At 39.1% G+C, this 22703-nt stretch overlaps 1 long non-coding RNA gene across 1 annotated transcript; it reads right to left on the bottom strand.

The window, feature by feature from the left end:
- Positions 1–8020: 8020 nt before the first annotated feature.
- Positions 8021–8885, bottom strand: LOC131257484 (uncharacterized). Its single transcript, XR_009177439.1, has 2 exons — positions 8601–8885; positions 8021–8494 (listed from the first exon to the last, which is right to left on the bottom strand). It is a non-coding gene; the product is annotated as an uncharacterized LOC131257484 (long non-coding RNA).
- Between the last annotated feature and the right edge of the window lie 13818 nt (positions 8886–22703).

The raw sequence follows: 22703 nt of genomic DNA on the forward strand, positions 1-22703 counted from the left end.
TGATTCCGCAGGACAAAACCCTAATAAGTGGTATCAGAGCTTTCGTTGGGACACAGATCTGAATCTACAGGATTAGCAAGAATGGGAAACACCAAGTTTGATATTGAGAAGTACTCATATAAAAATAATTTTGAGTTATGGAAGAATAAGATGATTAGTCTATTAACCAAGCAAGGCGAAGTTAAGGCTCTTGAGGAGTGGAAACCGACTATGAAAGATGAAGAATGAGAGACTCTTGATAGTAATGCTTTAGCCACCATCCGTTTATGTCTCATGGATGAGGTTCTCTACAATGTCATAAGGGAGAAAACTGCAGCTAAGTTGTGGGCGAAGTTAGAGGATGTCTATGTGAAAAAATCCTCTAAAAATCTCCTACACTTGAAGTCACAGTGGTATACCTTCAAGATGGCAGAGGGTGAAGATCTGGAGGCCCACATCAGCAACTTTAACAAATTGGTTTGCAAATTGCTGGATATGGAGGAAGTGATTAAGGATGAAGAACAAGCATGTATATTGTTAAATTCACTTCCGGCATTGTATGAGACATTCAAGGACACGATGTGCATCGTAAATAAAATCCTGAGTGTCGACACCGTTATCTCAGTTCTTCAAGGGAAGGCCATGAGAAAGCGTAACAATGACATGGGGACATCTTCCAATGCACTGATTACGAGGGGCAAAGATACTGATCAAAGTACACGATCCTCAAGACTTAGATCCAAATCCAAGAGCAAGGGCAAAAGAAAAATGAAGTGCTGGAACTATGGGATGACTAGACACATGAAGAAGGATTATACCAATTCTAAAGCAAAGAAAGAAAATTCAGCGGCTTCTTTCGAGGAGGCCAATGTTGTCACATTTGATGAAGAGACAAGTGGTGGTGAAGTTCTGTCTGTGTCCATGATCAGACATGTGCACGACAATCATACAGATGAGTGGATCCTAGACACAGGAGCGTCATATCACATGACTCCTCATCGGAGTTGGTTTGTCAGTTACAAGGAATGCGATGGTAGACAGGTTTTAATGGGCAATGACAATGCCTGTAATGTTGTGGCTATTGGTACCATGAGAATCAAGATGTTTGATGGAATGGAGAGTACCTTGACTGAAGCCAAGCACATTCCTGATATGAAAAAAAGTCTAATTTCTCTCGGTGCACTCGAGGCTATAGGGTGCAAGTTCACTGGTATTGATGGTGCCCTTAAAATTTCAAAAGGGGCACTCGTGGTTATGAGAGTGCAAAGGCACGATAATCTTTACAGGTTGATCGGGAGCACTTCAGCAGGTGGAGCGGCAACAGTTGTTGCAAATTCCACGTCTATACGTATGTGGCATGCACGTCTGGGCCACATGTGCAAGCGAGGCATGAAGGTACTTTATGATCGATGTTTGATTCCAGCTTTTAAGAATTCTTATTTAAATATATACAAGCATTGTATATATAGTAAACAATCTAGACTATCTTTTAAATCTGAAAAATATGCATGTAAGAGAGTGCTTGATTATGTGCACTCTGATGTATGGGGGTCATCGCCGAAGGTTTCCATTTGGGGGTTATCATGGTTTGTTTCATTCATTGACAACTACTCTAGGAAAGTTTGGGTTTACTTCATAAAACGTAAATCCAGAGTTTTTACCATATTCAAACAATGGAAGGCAATAATGGAAAAACAATCAGGGTGAAAAATAAAGGTTTTAAGGACTGAGAATGGTGGAGAATTCACTTCCACTGAGTTGAATGAATATTACAAGGATGAAGGGATCATTAAATACAACACAGTGCGCCACATGACCGAACAAAATGGTGTGGCTGAGCAAATGAATCAGACTCTCTTGAAGAGGGCTTGATGCATGTTAAGTAATGTTGCGTTGGGTAAGGACTTATGGACTGAGGCCATTAACACAGCTTGTTATTTGGTGAACCAGTCTCCTTCTACAACAATTGAATATAAAATCACAGATAAAGTATAGAATAGTCATAAGCTGGACTACTCAGATTTGTGTATATTTAATTGTGAAGCTTACTCTCATATACTGTCAGTTGAAAGAGATAAGCTAGACCATAGAGCCAAAAAGTATATTTTTGTTGGTTATGGTATTGGTGTGAAAGGTTATATGTTATTCGAAAAGGTCACACGCAAGGTCATCACTAGCTGTGACGTCAGATTCGATGAAAGCTCTTTATTCCGCAAGAATGATCAAGGGGAGCAAGAGGAACCATAAAGGTTGATCGTAGATGTCCAGATTGACACAGATGATATTCAGGCAGTAACAGATGTGCAGATAGAGGTATAGGATCAGTTGGAGCAGCCACCTGTGAGAAGAAACCCACCGCGTAATCACAGGTTACTTGCAAGATACAGGGATGACTCTAATATTGCATATGCCCTCGTTACAGATGAGGGAAACCCATCTACTATTTAAGAGGCTCTAAGTGAGCCTGATGTAGAAAAGTGGATGACGGCTATGAACGATGAGATAGACTCATTACACAAAAATTACACATGATAGCTGGTGGAGCTTCTAGTGAGACGAAAAGCGATCAGATGCAAGTGGTTATTTAAAAAAAAACAGGATAGATACAAAGCTAGATTGGTAGCGAAGGGTTATGCTCAGAGAGAAGGAATCGACTTCACAGATATATTCACGTTGGAGGTTAAGCAGAGGTCTATCAGATTCATGTTGGCGTTGGTTGCCCAATACGAACTCGAGCTGAAACAAATGGATGTCAAGACTGCATTCTTGCAAGGGGAGTTGGAAGAGCAGATCTACATGAAGCAATCAGAGGGTTACGAAATTAAAGGGGCAGAGAAAAATTTTTGTAGGTTAATGAGGTCATTGTATGGCCTAAAACAGTTGCCTAGGCAGTGGTATAAAAAATTTGATTCTTGCATGTTGAGTTAGAAATTTACTCGAAGTGAATACGATCACTGTGTCTATTACAAGATGCTGAGTGATGGCAAATTCATCATCCTAGTATTGTATGTTGATGATATGTTAATCGCCTATCATGATATGTCTAAAATCAACGTACTTAAGACCCAGTCATCAGGGACATTCGAGATGAAAGATCTGGGGGCTGCAAAGAGGGTTCTCGGCTTAGATATTCATAGAGACAGGAAGAGGAGCAGGCTTTAGTTATCACAGACAGAATACCTTAAAAAGGTACTGATCAAGTATGGGATGGACCAAGCAAACCCAGTGAGCGTTCCCCACGCGGCTCACTTCAAGCTTTTCTCAGAACAATGTCCTAAATCAAATGAGAAAAAGTAGGTTATATCTCATGTAACTTATTCGAATGTGGTTGGCAGTTTAATGTATGTCATGGTCCATATGAGACCAGATATTTCACAAGTAGTCGGTGTTATGAGTAGATACATGTCAAACCCTAGCAAGCAACATTGGGAAGCAATGAAATGACTACTTCGATACATTTGAGGTACAAAAGACGTCTTAACTTTTGAGAAGACAAGGATAAGCTAGTAGGGTATGTGGATTCAGACTACGCAGGCAATGTGGATTCCAAGAAGTCGACTTCATATTACTCATTTGTACTAGTGGGTGGAGCAATCAGTTGGATGTCGAAGCTTCAGTCTGTGATAGCTCTTTTCACGACTGAAGCAGAATATATGGTAGTAACGGAAGCGTTTAAAGAAGGTATTTGGCTCAAAGGTATGATAAATTAGTTGAGACTTCAGCAGACGCCATGTCGGTTAATTGTGATAGCGAGAACGCTATCAATTTGGCTAAAAATTTTATTTATCACTCACGTACTAAACAAATTGATGTTCGTCACCATTTTATCCAACAGGTGCTTGAAGAAGGAGGCATAACATTAGAAAAGATTCACACCAGCGTGAATCCAGTAGATATGCTCACCAAGGTCATTCCTACAGAGAAGTTCAAGTTCTGTGCAACTTCTCTGGGCTTATTGATGGCGTAAAAGAAGGACGGAGTGTACACGAGAAGCGTTGATTAAGCTATTATGCAAGACAGAGATAAAAGAAGGGGACAAGAAGCTATACATTTGAAGATTGAAGACATGGTGGAGATTGTTACTGGTAGATGTCATGAATTTGCAAATCATCTGTTCGATGACATCGAACTAGCTTCGATGTCATCGAAGCTAGTTCGATGACATCAAAGCAAACTCGATGAAATCGAATTTAATGGTAGTTTTAGGCTTCGGTCACTGGACAGTTTTTGTCCTTCTTCGATGACATCGAAGCTAGTTCGATGTCATTGAAGGTTTACGCAGGTTCATTTGCAGAAACGCGGATTCTACAAATTTTATTTCCGATTTTGCTTAGATTTCTTTCTAAACCTATAAATAGGCATGTGTACGGGACTAAGAGCTATTCTAAGAGGTCTAAGTATTTCTAAAAAGGTTATAGGGTTTCTAAAGGGGCTCTAGGGTTTCAAGGGGGTGGAGAAAAGGTGAGGTTTGAGGATTTCTCAAGCCAGGTAAGTCCTATATCTTTTTAATATGTTCTTTCATAGTGAAATTTTCTATCACTTTGTGCCGTGATTTTTTCCCGCAAGGGTTTTCCACGTTAAATCTCTGTGTTTCTTGTGATTGGTTGGTGCTCTTGGATTGTTATCCTAGATCCATATCTGTGTGATTCCGCAGGAAAAAACCCCAACATCACGTTCCACTCTTTCTGCAAGGCCTCTCTTTATCTCTCTTCCTCTTCCTCTTCTCTTTATCCCTACGATCATTCACCCACACTGTCCATTAGCGTCATTGTTGATCCTTCATAGTTGGGGAGGTTTACATGGTATTAGAGCCTTGAGATCTTTACTTTGATTGGTAGTGAAGAGGGTCTGATTAAGGTATGTTTTCGTCACCGATTCAAAGTTCTAAATCCATCTCCATGCTCTTATCTTCTCGGAACCAGTTGGGTTATGGGTTGTCATTAATGGTTTGAAGAAATTATTCATCTTCTTCCTCCTTTTAAAAAAAAAAAAAATATGATAGATCTAGAGGCCCGTTGGGCTAAGTTTGATGATCTAATTATTGGGCCATTAAAGATGCTCCCTTTTTGTTGTTGTTTCGATATGTAGTGTTTTAGATTTGAAGAAATCGTTGGTATGTGTGGTGTCCATTATTGTTGGTAAGTGTGGGCATCTGATTCATGTGTGGGCCATTAATCGCTGGTACATGTGGGTGTCTGATTGCTACTGATATGTGTTGGCGATTGGTTATGGGTCATTAATTATTGGTGGGTTGTCTTCATCTTCTCTAGATCAACTTGCGTTTGATCGTGTTGCTCATCATCCATTGCTTTATTGAGATCAAATCTTCATTCCAGGTATATCTCTTCTAGCTCATTGCACTTTGCATTTATCTTTGAATTATTGAGATTTTTCCCAATATATTGTGATTCATCCCCAATTGAATATGACATCTTCAATGGAAATAAAAATAGATCTCTAATAAAGTTCTTCTGTGAAATTACGAGGGTTGAGCAATTTCGTCCTGTGAGATATTCAGTTAGAATTATCTTTGCTTCTAAAAGAAAGTTGATGCACCTCACTGACAATGGGCTGTCTGAAAATTCAAACTATGCTCAAATGAAAGGAAAACGATTATCAAGTGATGAATTGGCTCTTCCTTAGTGTGGAAGAGCATGTCTGTTGAGTGTGAAATATTGTATATTTTTTCCTTATTATGCATTAGTTTTATATGCATAGATGTGCTTAATTGATCTAATTACATATGTTTTCCTATGCAATGTGTTTGGAGAGCTAAGAGGAAAATAATGATTAAAGAAAAGATTTAATGCTCAAAGAATGACCAAAAGAAGATTTAGAAGTGATCAATGAAGAATTCAAGTGGCAAAGATACAAAAAAAAACTAAGTGCAAAGGAGAGAGAAAAGACTGGCAAAATCACAAAGTCCAACAACAAAAATAACAGACTATTCGGTCCCACCTAAGGTCGATTCGGTTTGACTGATGTGCACAGAATAGTTCAGCAACAAAATGTGATTTTTAGAGATAATACGGCTCGACATTCGGTCTAACTGAGCCAAGTTCGGTGCGACCTAAGGAAGACAGAGACTTCATATGCAACTCAAAGAAATTTGGTTGCAACCGAAATTAATTCGATACAACTGAATGCTTCGTTCGATGCAACCGAATGTCACCGTCGGCTGCAACCGAAGCATAACAAAAGTGCGCAAATTGAAGTTGGTTCCAAGTCGATGCAGATTTTTCCTATTAAAAGAGATGTTTTAGGCTTTCTTAGAGAAGAATTTGGGTTGAATGGATGGAGCAAGGAGTTGTGGAGCCTCTATAGAGTCCTCATGCTTCTCTAATCCTTCAATTTTAGTTGGTTTTAATATTTTTTCTTTTTGAGTTTTAGTTCAATCGTTTATTTAATTGGCTAATCTCTTAGCTAGGGCTAAGAGGTGAAGCTTGTAGTTATTCTTAATGTTTAGTTTACTTTTATTCAAGTATTTCATTATCTTGTTGAACAATTCATTGATATTTGGTTTAGATGAAGATTTATTTCTAGTTTACTTTGATCCATTGTCGACTCCAGGCGGATTAAATGCGTAGGAAAGCTAAGAATAATTTCTTGTCTATTTTACAAGGGCTTGATTTATAAAATTCATTGATCCATCATGGACTACGGGCACGATAGATGCTTTGGATTCCTTGTAATTAATATTTTGGTGCATGATATGGGAACCAATTCAATTGAAGTACAAATCTGTTTTGGTTTATGAATAATGGTTTAACCCCTCCATTATTCGACTAGATAGGATAAGACTTCGATTCCAATTGAGTAATCCAATTAAATCAAGTAAATTAACATTAAGATATAGCTATAAGTGGATCCTTGGCGCTCTAGAGTTTTATCCTTAATAATTTCTCTCACAATTATTTGTTAAAGCAAATTCCATTAGTTATTTTAGTTCTAGTTCTAATTCTAAAGTATTCCAGAAATTGTACAATTATAAGTCCATGTGGGTATGATCTCATTCTCATCAAGTTATTACTACATCACAGCCCTGTACTTGGGGTTGTCCAAACAATATCTATCACACCATTATACATGATAATAATGCAATGAAAGTTTAGCAAACTTTCCTAAAGCTTTAATAAAAATAACATATAAGGTTTGTATGAAAATTTTAAGGAATTTCAAAACATGAAACAAAGTGATAGCTTCAATGATCATTGTGCAAAGTTCTGAAGGTTAGTTAACTAATGAAAAGTCCACCATCCATTTACTCAAGATATTCAACGTTAAGGGGAAGAAATATGTGTTTCCTTATTTCTTGCAATTGTTCAACCCTAATTGAAACCAATTAAAGCCCAACTTTTGGCTACTGAGAAGATTCTCACTTATTAGATGTGTTTTGCACGCATGATGTGCATGCCAAATCATTAGATTTTGCATCAATAGCATAACACTCAAGTGATATCATAACACTAATTTATGGGATGGGCAACAATAATAGAGGTGAGTGACGACCATGCATGAGGGTCGCATGAGGGTCGTTCTAACAGCAAAGGAGAGGATGAACTTCTCTTAGTGACAGTTACAAGTTTCCCTCTAGGAAACAATGCACATGCATTTATTATAAGAAAACAACCACATAGTGGACCGTGCAGAGATTTTATTTAACAAAATTAGGGGCCTCCTCACTAAGCATACTTGGCTATTTACCTTGACGAGGAGTCTTCCAGCATCGATGCTTCCTCTTAGCTAAGTGAGTTTGTGCAATCTATAGTTCAGGAAAAATTGGAAAAGTTGTTGAGTAGAAACATGGGGAAAAAAATTAGGCACCACTCCATTTACTTTTTTTGCCAACTCAAGCAATGTTCGTCGCATCCTCTGGAACATTGCCTTAGGTCATTGACTATGGGGCCACAAACCATATACATATACTCGACATTTTTTTCTCTTCTTTGATGAGTTCTTTTCTTGTTCATTCATTTCAGTTGCTGATGGTTCATTATATAATGGGCCCGACAAAATTCCAAGGCCCACTTGAGACAAAATAGGGCCCAATGGTTCACGGGTCATTCTCTGATGCCTACGGGTAAACTGGAACCATTTTACAAGGTATTGGCAAGAAAAAATCTGATGTGAGCCTCCCAAACTTCATGTGGGCCCAACCATCTTCAAGGAAAAAAGAAAAGAAGATAAACAAAAAGGAAAAAAGTACATGAAAAGAAAAGAGATGATGGAACTAAAATGAACCTTGGGCCCACCAAAATACACATAGGGCCCAAGGGTTCACTTTGGAACCATTTGTTTGCATGGCAAGGTCTCCTTCCAAAAATGAAATCCTCCCCATGCACACTTGACATACACGGGAAAAATAACATTTGTACAAAATAGGAGAAAGTGAAATGAGAAATGGAAGAACGATGGAAAAAAAGCTCTGACTTCATATCCATGTGCCACCTTTGTGTCTCCAAAAGAACTTGCACTTGCTACACACTTGGTCTCCTTTGGTCAATAAGAACATGACCTATAGAGAAAGGAAGGGAGAAAAACATAAGAAAAATGGAAAGAAAATGAGACGAAAAGAAAGGGAAGGAAAGGAATGAAATGGGTGATGAGAAAGGAATGATTACTTGCACCACCTTACTATCCAAAAGGTCCTCAAAATGGCCACCACCAAAAAACAAACCAAAAACTAAGGAAGAGGAGAGAAGAATGAAGAAAGAAGAGAGAATGATAAAGGGAGAGAGGAATCGTTGAAACAGATAGTGGGACGACCATTCCTTGGACCACCTTATATAGAAAAACTCCATACACCCCATTAACTACAACTTGGAAAAAACCAGTGGACAAAGGGTCGACGAGCGGCGCCTACTAGACCGTTTGTCACTTTTCATCTGATGGGATTGGGTACAACCCTCTCCCCTTGGGAAGAGAAGAGCCTTAGGAATTGATTTTGCAAGAGAATCTTGCACGAATGGAAGGGAGAAGTGATGGAAGAAAGAGGAATAAATTTGAACAATGAAGGGAAATTTCAAATCTGATTTTTTTATTATGAGAAATTGCAAAAGAGAGAAAAAGACTTTTTTGAATTTTTAAAAATCATAAAAATATTTCAATAAAAACCAATATCAATCGCGACCATCGATTCGCGAGCCGATGGACTGGATCATTTCCAAAATCACAAAAAAAAAAATGTTTCAATAAAACCCAGCATCGATCGTGATGGTCGATTCTGCGATCCAATGGACTAGATCATTTCTAAAAATCATAAAAAATATTTTAATAAATGCTAGCATCAATTCTAATCGTCGATTTTGTGATCTGATTAACTGGATCATTTCCAAAAATCACAAAAAATATTTCAATAAAAATCAGCATCGATCGTGACTGTCAATTTTGTGATCTGATTAACTGGATCATTTTAAAAAATCACAAAAATATTTCAATAAAAACCAACATCGATCACGACTGTTAATTACGCGATCTGATGGAATGTATTATTTTTTAAAAATCACAAAATATTTCAATAAAAACCAACATTGATCGTGACCATCGATTTCACGATCCAATGAACTGGATCATTTCTAAAAATTATTTTTAAAAAATTAATAAAACTAACATCGATCATGATCGTTGATTTTACAATCCGATGGACTAGATCATTTCCAAAAATCTTTTAAAAAAATTCAAATAAAAATTAGCATCAATCGCGACTGTCGATTTCGTGATCCAATAGACTAAATCATTTCAAAAAATTTAAATATTTTAATAAAAATCAACATCAACTACGACTAACAAGTTCACAATTTGACATATCAAATCATTTCAAAAAATATTAAAAAACATATCTCCAATAAAAGCATTCATGAAAGGTTAAGAAAAATCCCCCATCGAAGCTTTAAATCAGCTCCAATGAGTCGTTACGACATTAAGATGACGGAATCAATTGACCATAGATTGGAATCTTGATCACGACTATCAAACTGATCTAGATCATGGTCGTGGCAGAGGAAAACAATCTGAATTGTCAATTATCATCCCTAACAGATCTAAATTCCGAGCTCAACTACCCAACCATGGGAAGATAGATAGGTCATTTGCATGTTTTCAATAAAAACCAGTTTGCGGAAAATCCCACAAGCATCCCTAGTGGAGATAATCAGGCGGGATGGATCACATTTACAAAAATCATTTGCAATAAAAATCCCCACGAAGTATCACTCCCCAGTGTGGAGCGATTTTTACCAAGAAAACTTCAAAAGGAGCTCCAAGCTTCTGAGCCATTAAGAGATCTTCCATATCTCTAGGTGGGGGCGAGTGCAAAAACAAATAAGATCTGGTGATTCTCGGTTTCCCCATAATTGTTGGATCTGCATGCACATGAAGAACGGTCAGTCTGAACTAAGAGTGACAAAATGATCACACTAAATGTTAATGCTATGAATAAATGATAGGCTAAGTCCTAGTCAGAAGAAACCATTCAAAAAGGTGAAAAAATAAATTGTAACCTAAGTATCAAAACCAGCACACTATGCAAAAAAGGATCACCTGCACATACCTAGTCCTGGATATTTGCATACTTTGATCGAGTCCAAGTCGGCGTAGTGAGATCCCCATAAGGCCGCATAAAGCATAGGGTAAGCTAACTACTTCGATGATCAAATGAAACAAGTACTCCTGGGGTGATATAGGAAGCAATGGGCATTCTAGTTCCAGACAGTATGCTCATAAGGCCGCAGAAAGTGCAGGGGCTCTAGTGTACTGGGTTCTTTGGATGTTAGTACTAATCAAGAACGAAAAGGTTACGATTGGTTGCTTGTAAAGCTATAGAAACAACAGGGACATTCACAACATTTTCACCAAACCCCCGTAATATGTGCAAGTCATCTACTTTCAAACAATCAACTGACTCAAATACAAAGGTAGACAATGATTCTAAACCGCATTTTAATATGACCACGGAGGGTGGGGTGTCCACTCGCTTTAGCATTCAGTTGCACACAACCTCTACCAAAAGAGGGGCATTTGTAGACACCCCACCTTAGGGCAATAAGCTTGATTGAACATAAACCCCAATCCATACTCTAAACCCTAAGCCAAAACATAACCCATACCCTTAAGCCTAATATGAACCCTAATCCAAACCCTAAAACCCTAGAAGCCGACCCTAAAACTATAATGAACCCAAACTTTAGGAAAAATCTAACCCATGGAGTCAACCTTTGAGTCAACCCACCTAGTCAACTCACATAACCTACCCAATCAACACACCTTGTCAAGCCAAGTCCATACCTATTTTGGCCCAAGCCAATTCTAAAGTCCAATTTGGAGGAAAGGAGAGACAACAAGGCGGCTTCGGAGGACCAAATCTGTCCACGTGTGCAAGAGGAACCTCCCTCCAAAGCTGAAGCAAAAAAGGAAGAACAAGCGGCACCCAGGGTGCCGCTCGCCATGTGGCATTGGCCGTACTTTGGCTAGCTGCCCACTCATGTGTTGTTGTCCTCTCTACCTATTTTATGCATGTGCAAATCTCAGTAATTGCTCTGCTAACCCTCCCTTAAGCCAAAATTATACCTTATGCCATCCAAACCAACACATGAAATCTTGCCACATGGTGATCTCAAATGTTAGCTATCCAAACTCTTTTAAACCTCAAGTTCTATAAAAATTACCAGAAAATCGGGCTGGAGTGTTATAAATATCCATTTACCTTCACATTTCAAGCATCCAAGAAGCATCCACAATCAAGTATCCTTACCCATCCATAAGCATCCCCCTTAGCCATTCCCACCAAGGAGAGTGATAGTGAGGAAGATAGCCTAGCCCAGCTTCAACCCTAACACTAGCCTCTTGAGTCGATCAAAGTTCAATCCCAGTCACTCAATACGATCTTTGCGACACTATTGTCTACCCAACTGTTTTCAATGAAGCTGCATCTAGCCATAGTATTTTGCATAGCGCAAAATTCATCTCATCACTCAACACATTTTGCACCAAATTGGCTCGAAAGTATGCTCTAAGGCTTGCTGATTAAATCGGATCCTATCCAACAGAAAACCTGCCAATTACTTCGTACTTTGGTACAAGCATTGCACGCATTCATACACGAGAACTGAATCCTAACCCTCAAGAACAATTAGATCCTGTGAAGTAAAGACCGTATATCTGTACGGACAAAGTGGGTGCCTAACACCTTCCCTCTCCATAACCGCAATTCCTTTCTTAAAATCTCTGATCACAAAACCAAATAGTCATCTTAGGATATGAAATCTTCATATCTCTACCCTAACATTTCAATAGGGTTTAACCGACTGTAGAGACGAAGAAATTGGCTACTGGCAACTCTAGTCAAATATAATTAATCTATCACAGCACAAAGCCCTCAATAAAGGCAACCTGTGGAGAAAGCAGCCTCAAGTCGATTCCGACACGGGATCCCAGCATCCACAATATTACTCTTATATCTATCTTTTTTCCACCTATTTAATATTTTTTCCGTTAGTTAGATTACAAAACAAATGAATTGTTCTATAAACTTCTTCTCATCTTATTGTGTATTTTAGAACCCCAGGATGAAGGTGACAATTGGTGGGGAGCGTGAATTTTGAGGTCTTTTCTACTTCGATCTAGGCAGATGTGGATCTGCTCTTGCCAGTATTGTAAATAATGAAGCTCTTCAGTACCATGGCGAATTTGGAAAGCCATCCTTTGAATTCTTCATAAAGTTATTCCATCATTACCTTTTATATCTCAAATAAATTATGAAACTTATTAGTTAACAAAACACATTGGGTTTAGTTACGTTCATAGAATTAATAATCATGAACCTATGATATTTGTATTAGTTCATTCATACGCATGGGTTTCCTTTTGAATTCAAAGTTTAAATAAATTTAGATATTTTATTTTATTTATTAATGACTGCTCTTGTACTAGATTTAAAGTGTTTAACTATTTTAAATTATTTTAAGCCGAAGTTCAAACGTAGTTTTAAAGAGAAATTTGATATCTTCTTTCAAATAATACACTTAAATATTTATCTATCTCACTCCATACTGACCTATCTATTATTGGTATCTTACATCAAATTGAAATTGCGGTCTATCCGCTATGCTAGGAGCTTAGAATTATGGTTAAGTCCTTTGGGGGGGGGAATTGAATAAGCCTTTTAAAATTATTTACCAATTAATGCAATTAAGCCAAAAGGCTAATTAGGTCCAAGATCATAAACTACAAATATATAACTAATTAAGAAACTAGTTTATGAGGTGAGATATGAAATATCAATTGTGTGTGCAACAAATCAAGTGTCTATCATACATTCTAATTATGCATCCATACGAATTACCAAATTCAACCATAAGCAAGTATAGAAATGTAACGCCCTGAAATTCGGGGGGTCGAGCATAACTCAGCTCCCGAGTTTCAAAACATCACTTATGCAACATATGCAATGATGGATGTATGTTGTCTGTAATAGTGCATAAAACATGGAGTAGATTAAGCCAAACTGCAAACATAATCCAGGGATAGGTGAAAGATGCAAGCAGAAGACTGAAGAAATATATGTGTATATGTATAAGTCCCTAAGATATGTATGCTCTGCCAGGTCATAATTACAAGTGTTTGTCTCAAAATATAAGTATCAAAATGAAATAAACCATTACAAAATAAACCCTGAATCCCTGTAGATCAGGACACGGCTCACATGAACCCGCCTGAGAACTGCATAGAGGAGAACGCCTCCTCATCATCCTCATACTCCTGCTCTGCCTCGGGGGTCGCATCATCATCTGCATCTAAGACAGAGTCTGGTTGGTGTTGAAACACCGTCCCAGAACGTGGGAGTGAGTGATCAACTCAGTGGAACTATATAGTAAAAGTTAACATATTATCAATTCAATCAAGCAGTAATGATAAGGCAATACAATCAAACATGTCCTAATTACTCTTGTTAATGCAAGGATGTATGTAGATATGATGCATGCCCTCGCCTGCACTCCCTCAGCGTCTTCATCTTACGGTACGCATGACAACCTCCCGCAGTGCTCCACAACGTCAAGGCACATACAATCCAGTGCATGAATATGATTACCAAGTTGTTATTAGTCCTTTTCATACAGCAGGATTGGGAAGCTAAGGTACCTTCCTTATATCGGTTCCCAAACAGTGATCCATTCTAGGGTCGTCAGTCCTAGACAATCTCATACGATATTATGGTTCTAGGTCGCTGCAAAGGGCTCGTCACTAATCAATGCATGCCTAATCATACCTTAGTTGCTACAATAAGGCTCGTCGCCTCAATGCAGTATCAAGGTATGCTCGAGGTCACTACAATGGGTTCGTCACTAATCAATGTAGGCCGACAGCATGAATATAGTGTCCCATATCACCATAATCATCTCACGAGTCTGAATTGCTCACTGGTCACTACGGGGAGGCTCGTCGCCCCAGCGTAAGCCGACAGCTCGACCACGGTGTCTCATACTACCATGCCCGGCTCATGAGTCTTAGCGGATCAAGGTAGGACAGCTTGACCCTCCTCAAGTTGAGCTATACGGGCATCCCTAGCAGCCTGATCCGTGCCCTGCCCAGGTGCCACAGGAGGAGAACTCTCACTCGAGTCCTGGGCCTCCACCTCTTCCTCATCCTTCTCTTCTTCTTCTTCTATTTCAGCTCCACCTTCTTCATTACTCTCTTCCTCATCGCTCTCAGTCTCATACTCACTTTCGTCAAGTAAGGCTTATCGTCGACGAGGCCCGATATCCATTTGATTAAGAGTCGTCTCATTGATGTAATAGACAGGTACCGGCTTTTCCACCCCGAGTCTGTAGCCAAACTCATGTGCAATCTTACAGATGAGTCGGCCAAATGGGAGTGATTCAGTCCTTCTATTCGAACGTGCGATAAGGATTATCTATCGCAAGATGTACATAGGCACACACAGCTTCTCTCCTTGCCCCACCTGGTACAAGAAATCTACCATCAGGCGCGTGCACTCACTGCGGTTGCTCCACCTAAGATAGACGTTGAATGTGCAGATGTGGTGAAGCAAGCGGAAGTCGTCCGTCATGTTGATCGCTAAAAGGCTTCTGTTAGGCTGCCATTCAACCAGACGACCACAAAGGAACAGCGTGTGGTGATCCCTTTCACGCGCACTACTCAGATTCTTCTCGCTTGCATGAACCTCGCCAAGCGGCACGTTCAGAAGTCGGGATATCAAATCAATATTGATCACACGAATGAAGTTGTGTATAACACAGCAAGCTATAACAATCTTTACTTGAGTTATAAACTTGAACTGTGGTGCTACACGTAGTACAAGAAAACGGCCTTTCAAGAGACCGAAACAACGTTCTATGACATTCGTAGCTGTGCATGATGATAATTAAAGATTTCTTTCTTGTTAGCAGGCTTTCGTCCTATACGAAACTCATTCAAATGATATCTGACACCTCGATAGGGTGCCATAAACCCAGGAGAATGATCATATCTCGCATCAACCATATAGTATTTTCCTACACAAACCAAGGTATGTATATTAAGGATATTACATTTGCCATTGTCTTACTCTTTAGAGGAAATAACAACAAGCTGTATTTACTATGAGGAACAAGGAAACAATCTAGTCGAAGGGTTAACACATTTTGTAAAACTCGAGCATCAGAGGCCGAACCATCCCAACCCGCAAGCACATATACAAATTTCATATCAAAAGTACAAGCTGCCATTACATTCTGAGACAGAAAACACTTTCGATTTCAAAAGGTGGCACTTGCTTCCTTAGCCAAATATGCAGGTTGATTTATGAAGGAAGGAGGGTTTGGGAGGAGTTATATTCGGCCAACCTTGGATGAGTGGGCCACACTAGGCCCTAACAGCATCGGCCCGATCGGCCCAGCCCGTCCGGGCCCACTAGGCGGCGAGGGCCTCACCGGTCTCTGGACTAACCGGTGATGGCTCGTCGGTGGGGAGAGGTCCTCCCCCTCCCCAGGTCTAAAAATGATGTGGGTCCTACCCTGGGTCCCCCTGGTAATGCCCCGATTGGGCCCCTAGTCCGTTTCGACTCATTTCGAGTCACTATGAATAGAACCTGATACAGATCCAAGCTTACCGGGTTTTTAACGGCTAGGATGGGATGATACACGGTCTAAACCCGTCAGTGGAGGGTCTAGAAGTGATTTGGGGTCGTTGTGTGTGATCAAGAGTGTACACAGACTCGATCTCAGTGATCGTTTTCAGTAAACTTTCGCCGATAGGTGCAACTGGAAATCCTACACTGTTTCTAGATTTATCTCACACCCTCCTATGCTAAGGTGGCATCAGCATGCGTTGTGTGACCATAACCCAGTCCGGTTTAATCCAAATTATGCTCTGATACCAACTTGTAACGCCCTGAAATTCAGGGGGTCGAGCATAACTCAGCTCCCGAGTTTCAAAACATCACTTGTGCAACATATGCAATGATAAATGTATGTTGTCTGTAATAGTGCATAAAACATGGAGTAGATTAAGCCAAACTGCAAACATAATCCAGGGATAGGTGAAAGACGCAAGCAGAAGACTGAAGAAATATATGTGTATATGTATAAGTCCCTAAGATCTGTATGCTCTGCCAGGTCATAATTACAAGTGTTTGTCTCAAAATATAAGTATCAAAATGAAATAAACCATTACAAAATAAATCCTGAATCCCTGTAGATCAGGACACGGTTCACATGAACCCGCCTGAGAACTGCATAGAGGAGAATGCCTCCTCATCATCCTCATACTCCTGCTCTGCCTTGGGGGTCGCATCATCATCTACATCTAAGACAGAATCTGGTTGGTGTTGAAACACCGTCCCAGAACGTGGGAGTGAGTGATCAACTCAGTGGAACTATACAGTAAAAGTTAACATATTATCAATTCAATCAAGCAGTAATGATAAGGCAATACAATCAAACATGTCCTAATTACTCTTGTTAATGCAAGGATGTATGTAGAAATGATGCATGCCCTCACCTGCACTCCCTCAGCGTCTTCATTTTACGGTACGCATGACAACCTCCCGCAGTGCTCCACAACGTCAAGGCACATACAATGCGGTGCACGAATATGATTACCAAGTTGTTATTAGTAATTTTCATACAGCATGATTGGGAAGGTAAGGTACCTTCCTTATATCGGTTCCCAAACAGTGATCTATTCTAGGGTCGTCAGTCCTAGACAATCTCATACGATATTATGGTTCTAGGTCGCTGCAAAGGGCTCGTCACCAATCAATGCATGCCTAATCATACCTTAGTTGCTATAATAAGGCTCGTCGCCTCAATGCAGTATCAAGGTATACTCGAGGTCACTACAATGGGCTCGTCATCAATCAATGTAGGCCGACAGCACGAATATAGTGTCTCATACCACCATAATCGGCTCACAAGTCTGAATTGCTCACTGGTCACTACGGGGAGGCTCGTTGCCCCATCGTAGGCCGACAGCTCGACCACGATGTCCCATACCACTATACCCAGCTCATGAGTCTTAGCGGATCAAGGTACAATGGTTAACGGGATTGCACTGGTAAGTTTGGTACCCTAGATTCAAACAGTAGCGTCCATACATGGTGAACATCCATCGGGCCAATCGGGTTATTTGACGAGCTCAACTAGCACGAGCGCACGTTGAATTGAACGACATGAAGTGCGCAAACACTCTGTGTGGCCAAACCACTGTCGACAACCCTAATACGACTCGGGTTTGTCAAACACGTCCTACGTGACGAATGAATCTCAACCACGATCTCAATGCTTGTTACCGATTGCCTGGACCATAATATGGCCCCATACACATTCAACTATAATAGCAAATATGTTATAAGATGCAAGATAACGAGAATCCATACGCATGCATTTCATAAGTAAAGCGGTAAAATTAATAACTTGCATGGAGGAAATCATACACATAATCAACATGGATAGTTAGACTAAGCAGTTCATGGAGGAAATAGTACACATAAGTAAGGTAATTGGGATTTCATATCTCAACTGCCTCATGGTTCACACCTTACTAAGTACTAACTCATTCAGACATTTCCACAAACACTTAGACTATACTTGGCAACATACATCACGTATGTCGGCCATAGTACATATTAGGGCAAATCCCTTTGACAAGGAGTTGTCGCATAAATAAGAATCATATTCCTACGACAATTAGTCATGGCAATCACAACGTCAAATTTCAAATGCAATACAAACATTTCAACAAACACATGAATCACATTACTTACAACATAGATTATCTATATACGTAAAACAAAACAGATATCGCATTTGGCATGTGAAATGGCACCCACGTCAATAGTAAATCATTAAGTGACATTGAAAGCTTTGAAAACCATAACCTATATGAATATAGTCCGCACCTTAAACCAAAAAGTACGCAACAGATCTGATTTAGACGATAAGTCTTCGTCAACAGCGACTAGACAACTTAAGGCATGAATTAAATTAGCTACATCAACACTTAGACTATTCTAAGCTCCAAAACAGGTTAGGGTTTGATTGACTTACCCAAGAATGAGATTTGAATCGTCGGAATAACGATTCAGATGCGAAGGATTAAGTACGCCGAGTAACTAGAAAGAATGCCAAGATGATTCACCAACTTCTCTCTCTCTCTTTTTCTCTCTTTATTAGCTAGGGTTTAGAAAATTCGTATGGAGTTTGAGAGTGATGGTTTAAGGTCTTTATATAGGCCTAAAATTGATGGAAATAGCCCCAGGATCAAGGTATACTTAGGTTATAACCAAATCGGGTCTATTTCGATCCAATGGAGTGTTTCTAAAGGTCCTTTTTCTGAGTGTGATCGAACTTAAGCTCACTAATATTGGATCTTAAGCAAGTTAAATTTTTAGTCCGATCAGGTTTCCAGATCGCTCATGGCGGACCAATTTCAATTCAACGATCACCGAAACTCGATCAGGGCCACAAGCACTTTAACATGTGTGGGCCATCTTCCCTGATCCGAGGGTAAATTTGGGTCAGAATCCAACGGTCAGAATGCTTAAAATCGGCGCGCAAGCGACACGACTCAGATTTCTTAAATTCATATTTAATTTCTAAACAATTTCACCTTTCTCACACTCTTTACTCCGGACTCAAGCAAATCGTCTCAGGACATCATCTGGACTTGATTTTTGAGATAATTGTCAAGCCCAACAAGGTGATCATAATTGTCTAAGATCATCACTATCAGACTTTCGACGCGCGGTCCAAGTCCGATACAAAGTTTTCAAGTACTCCCGAGAGCAACTGGATTTAGCATTGAATCCTAGATTTCAGGGTAACGTAGCGCTAACGATTCTACAGGTTTTGGGTCTTACAGATCGAATTTAAAGTAATTGGTACTAATTTCACAAGTAATCGATTTTAGCGCTAGTTACTCCACATTTAACTTCTAAAGGATTGAGTCCTATGAGAATCCTGATTGAGGTGGTACTCGGGTCTTTACACGAAATTTTCCGGGATATTACAAGAAATGCATCCACAAGACAATCACAGATACAACGATGTATAGTGGTTTGGTTAAGTACCTACTCCATTCTCGATGAGTGCACTCAAACTCAAGTATACTAGATTTCACTATCTTAATGATTTTCAATAGGTTTACTACTAACATTTACAATGGTTTTTAATAAGTTCACCACGAACCTTCAATTCTACAAAAGAACTTACACATACGCACCCATATTGGTGGAACATGTATACACCCATGTCAATGGACCATGTTTCCACCAATGTCGGTGGCTCCGCGGAGACTTATTAGATTTTCTATTAGCTTACTTAAAATTGATGCGGTCCTAATCCAAGGACCTACGTACAATCCCACTAGAGGCTTCCATTGAGACTAACACGTACACACCCGTGTTCAGTGAATTCAAGTTTGGGTTACAAACTCTATACTTAATTCCACAAAGGAAAAGAGTACTTGTGGACTCTAAACAATAACCCTTGGGTGGATTTACCCTCGTTGTTGTGCCTTTATAAAGATGCTTCTTCAATCTTGAATCCTCTTCTCTTGTGCTCTCTCGATCTTTGAAGTCAATTTTCTTTCGCTTCTTTAAATCGGCTATCGACAACGATCTTCCTATTGAGATGACATTGTAATGAGAGAGATGTTGAATCTCCTACAACTATGTGATAACTGGTTCTAATTGGAGATTCACTTAGATGGGTGTTTTAAAAAAATGTTTAGACAAGATTTACCTATTGATTTATTTCTAATGTCTAAAAGAGGAAAAAGTTCAACCACATCTTCATAATAGAGCTTGGAATGCTCATTAGAGTGATTAATCACATGGAAGATGACATGAATCTCTTTGTTTTGGAGTCGAGGAGAGGAATAAAGTGTGGAAACACTTAGTCTTTAATTATACAAAAAGCCAATCAAAAAGCCTAATGAACGAATGCCCAATATAAAAGAAAAGGTTTGCAACAACTATAAAATGGGCAAATAAAGACTCTACTGATAGGATTGAACTATCATTCAATAGGATCGAAGAACTCTCGATTTAGTCAGTTTTGTCGTTGGACTGTTTCAGCCATTTTCGATCGAATTGAGCATACTCTTTTATATTATCGAGTCCTATCGACGGCCTGTTGATAAGATCGAGATCTGCTAAAAAATGCCAAGAGTTCTGCTGTTTTGGGATATTGATTTACAACAACTCTAAACCTTTAAAGCCTATCTTAGCATGATCAAATTAAGGTCCTAAGGCTATGAGATGACCAGGCAAAGATTTACCTATAGAAAAATGGATCATCTAGGGGTTAAGGTTGTTTTGGACGTAAATGGGTCTAAGGTTTGGGTCATTAAGGTACCTTAATTTACTTGTTCCTTTACTCCTTGATATTTCATGTCTTCATGTGTTTTCGGTCTTCAGCTTCTAAGGGCTCAACCGACCCACTGACACATTGACTCACGTGATTGATAAACAAGTGCACTAACACAAACTTCATGTGCATATACAACACAACAAAATGATGCCACAAAACGGAAGAATAAGCATTTGTTGGAAGTGGCTATATCTCTCATGCTACATATGAATGTCCCAAAATATCTTTGGAGCTATGCAATTTTGATGGCCATTATCTTAACAACGGTCAACCTTTATTTATTCTTCATGGTCGTGTAACCCCTTTTCTATTCTTTTTTTTTTTCAATAAACAATCATTTCCCATACCTCTTTGTGTGTTTGGGTGTATTGCTTTTATTCAAAGGATGGACACCCAATTAAAAAAAATGGACCCTCAAGTTCTTTAATAAAATTTTCTTAGATAATTTAGGTCTCCAAAAGCCTATCTTTCTCTTGATCCTATAACACATTGAGTCCACATTAGTTTCAATGTAAGCTTCTTTGAACAAGTTCATTTTTATTCCGTAAAAAGGACATGAACTCGACTGATTAACCTCTTATAGTCCAACCTCACCCATGTTTTGACCCTTCAAATGAGGTGACCCTCTATCCTACTCCTAGTGTAGATACTGGAATTGAAAATTCAAGCCCCATGTCAATCAACACCTATCGAGGTTTGCAAAACATCATCAGTTGTTTTTTATCTCGACTTACCCATTGCACTTCAAAAAGGTAAAAGATCATGCACTCAATATATAAGATCAATACCTATTACACCCAACATCCACTCTCTCGTTTTTCTTTGTATTATTGTTTGTTCCCATCATTGAAATCATTTTTTATGGTCCTAACTAGCCATTTGGCCCCAACTTCATACTATGACACCTTGGTTCGCTCTGCTTAGTGAAGGGTTTGGAAGATGAAATCGAAGCAATGAATTATACTGGTACATTGGTCCTAGACGTTAGTCGTGTTGCCTCCTAATAAATGCACAGTTGGATGCCAGTGGGCATTTACATTTCAATATAAGCCAAATGGCTTTACTAAAAGACCAAAAGTGTGCCTTGTGGATAAGGATTATATGTAAATTGCTAGACTTGACTATGATGAGGCATTTTCACATGTAGCCAAATTAAATTCCATTTGAGTGTTGCTTCCTATTGCAACTCACATATGGCTCATCTATTAGTTGGATGTTAAGAATATATTCTTACATGGATATTTAATTGAAGAAGTTTACATTGAGCAACCTCAAAGGTTTGTTGCTCAAAAGGAGAAGGGGAACGTCTTTAAACTTTGGAAAAATATATGGCCTTGAGAAATCACCATGTGTGTGGTTTGTAAAGTTCAACAATGCACTTCTCCTTGTCAGCTTTCGTCGGCGTGAAGTAGACCACTCATTTTTCTTAAAGCAAAGTGAGAAGGGAATTGTGATCTTAATCTTGTACGTTGATGACATAATAGTCATGGACAACGAACAATGGGAATTACTAATATTAAATGTCATTTTCAATGACAATTTCAAATCGAATATCTCAGTTGCATTAGATACTTTTTTAGAATTGCAGTCGCTCACTCTTCATTTGGAATTAATCTCAACCAAATGAATTATGTTCTTGACTTCTTAGAAGAGACTGGTATGATGGGATGCTAGCCTTGTGACTCTAATGGAATCAAATTGTAAATTAATAAATGACTAGGGAGAGTTGTTCAAACATCCTAAAAGTATTGTTGGCTGGTCAAGAAGCTCATCTATCTCATAGTCACAAGCCAGACATTCTTTGTGGTAGAGATCGTTAGTTGGTTTATACATCAGCCCCAGACTCAGCATTGGGAA

Source organism: Magnolia sinica, chromosome 10 (assembly GCF_029962835.1).
Source record: "Magnolia sinica isolate HGM2019 chromosome 10, MsV1, whole genome shotgun sequence".
Lineage (NCBI taxonomy): Eukaryota > Viridiplantae > Streptophyta > Magnoliopsida > Magnoliales > Magnoliaceae > Magnolia > Magnolia sinica.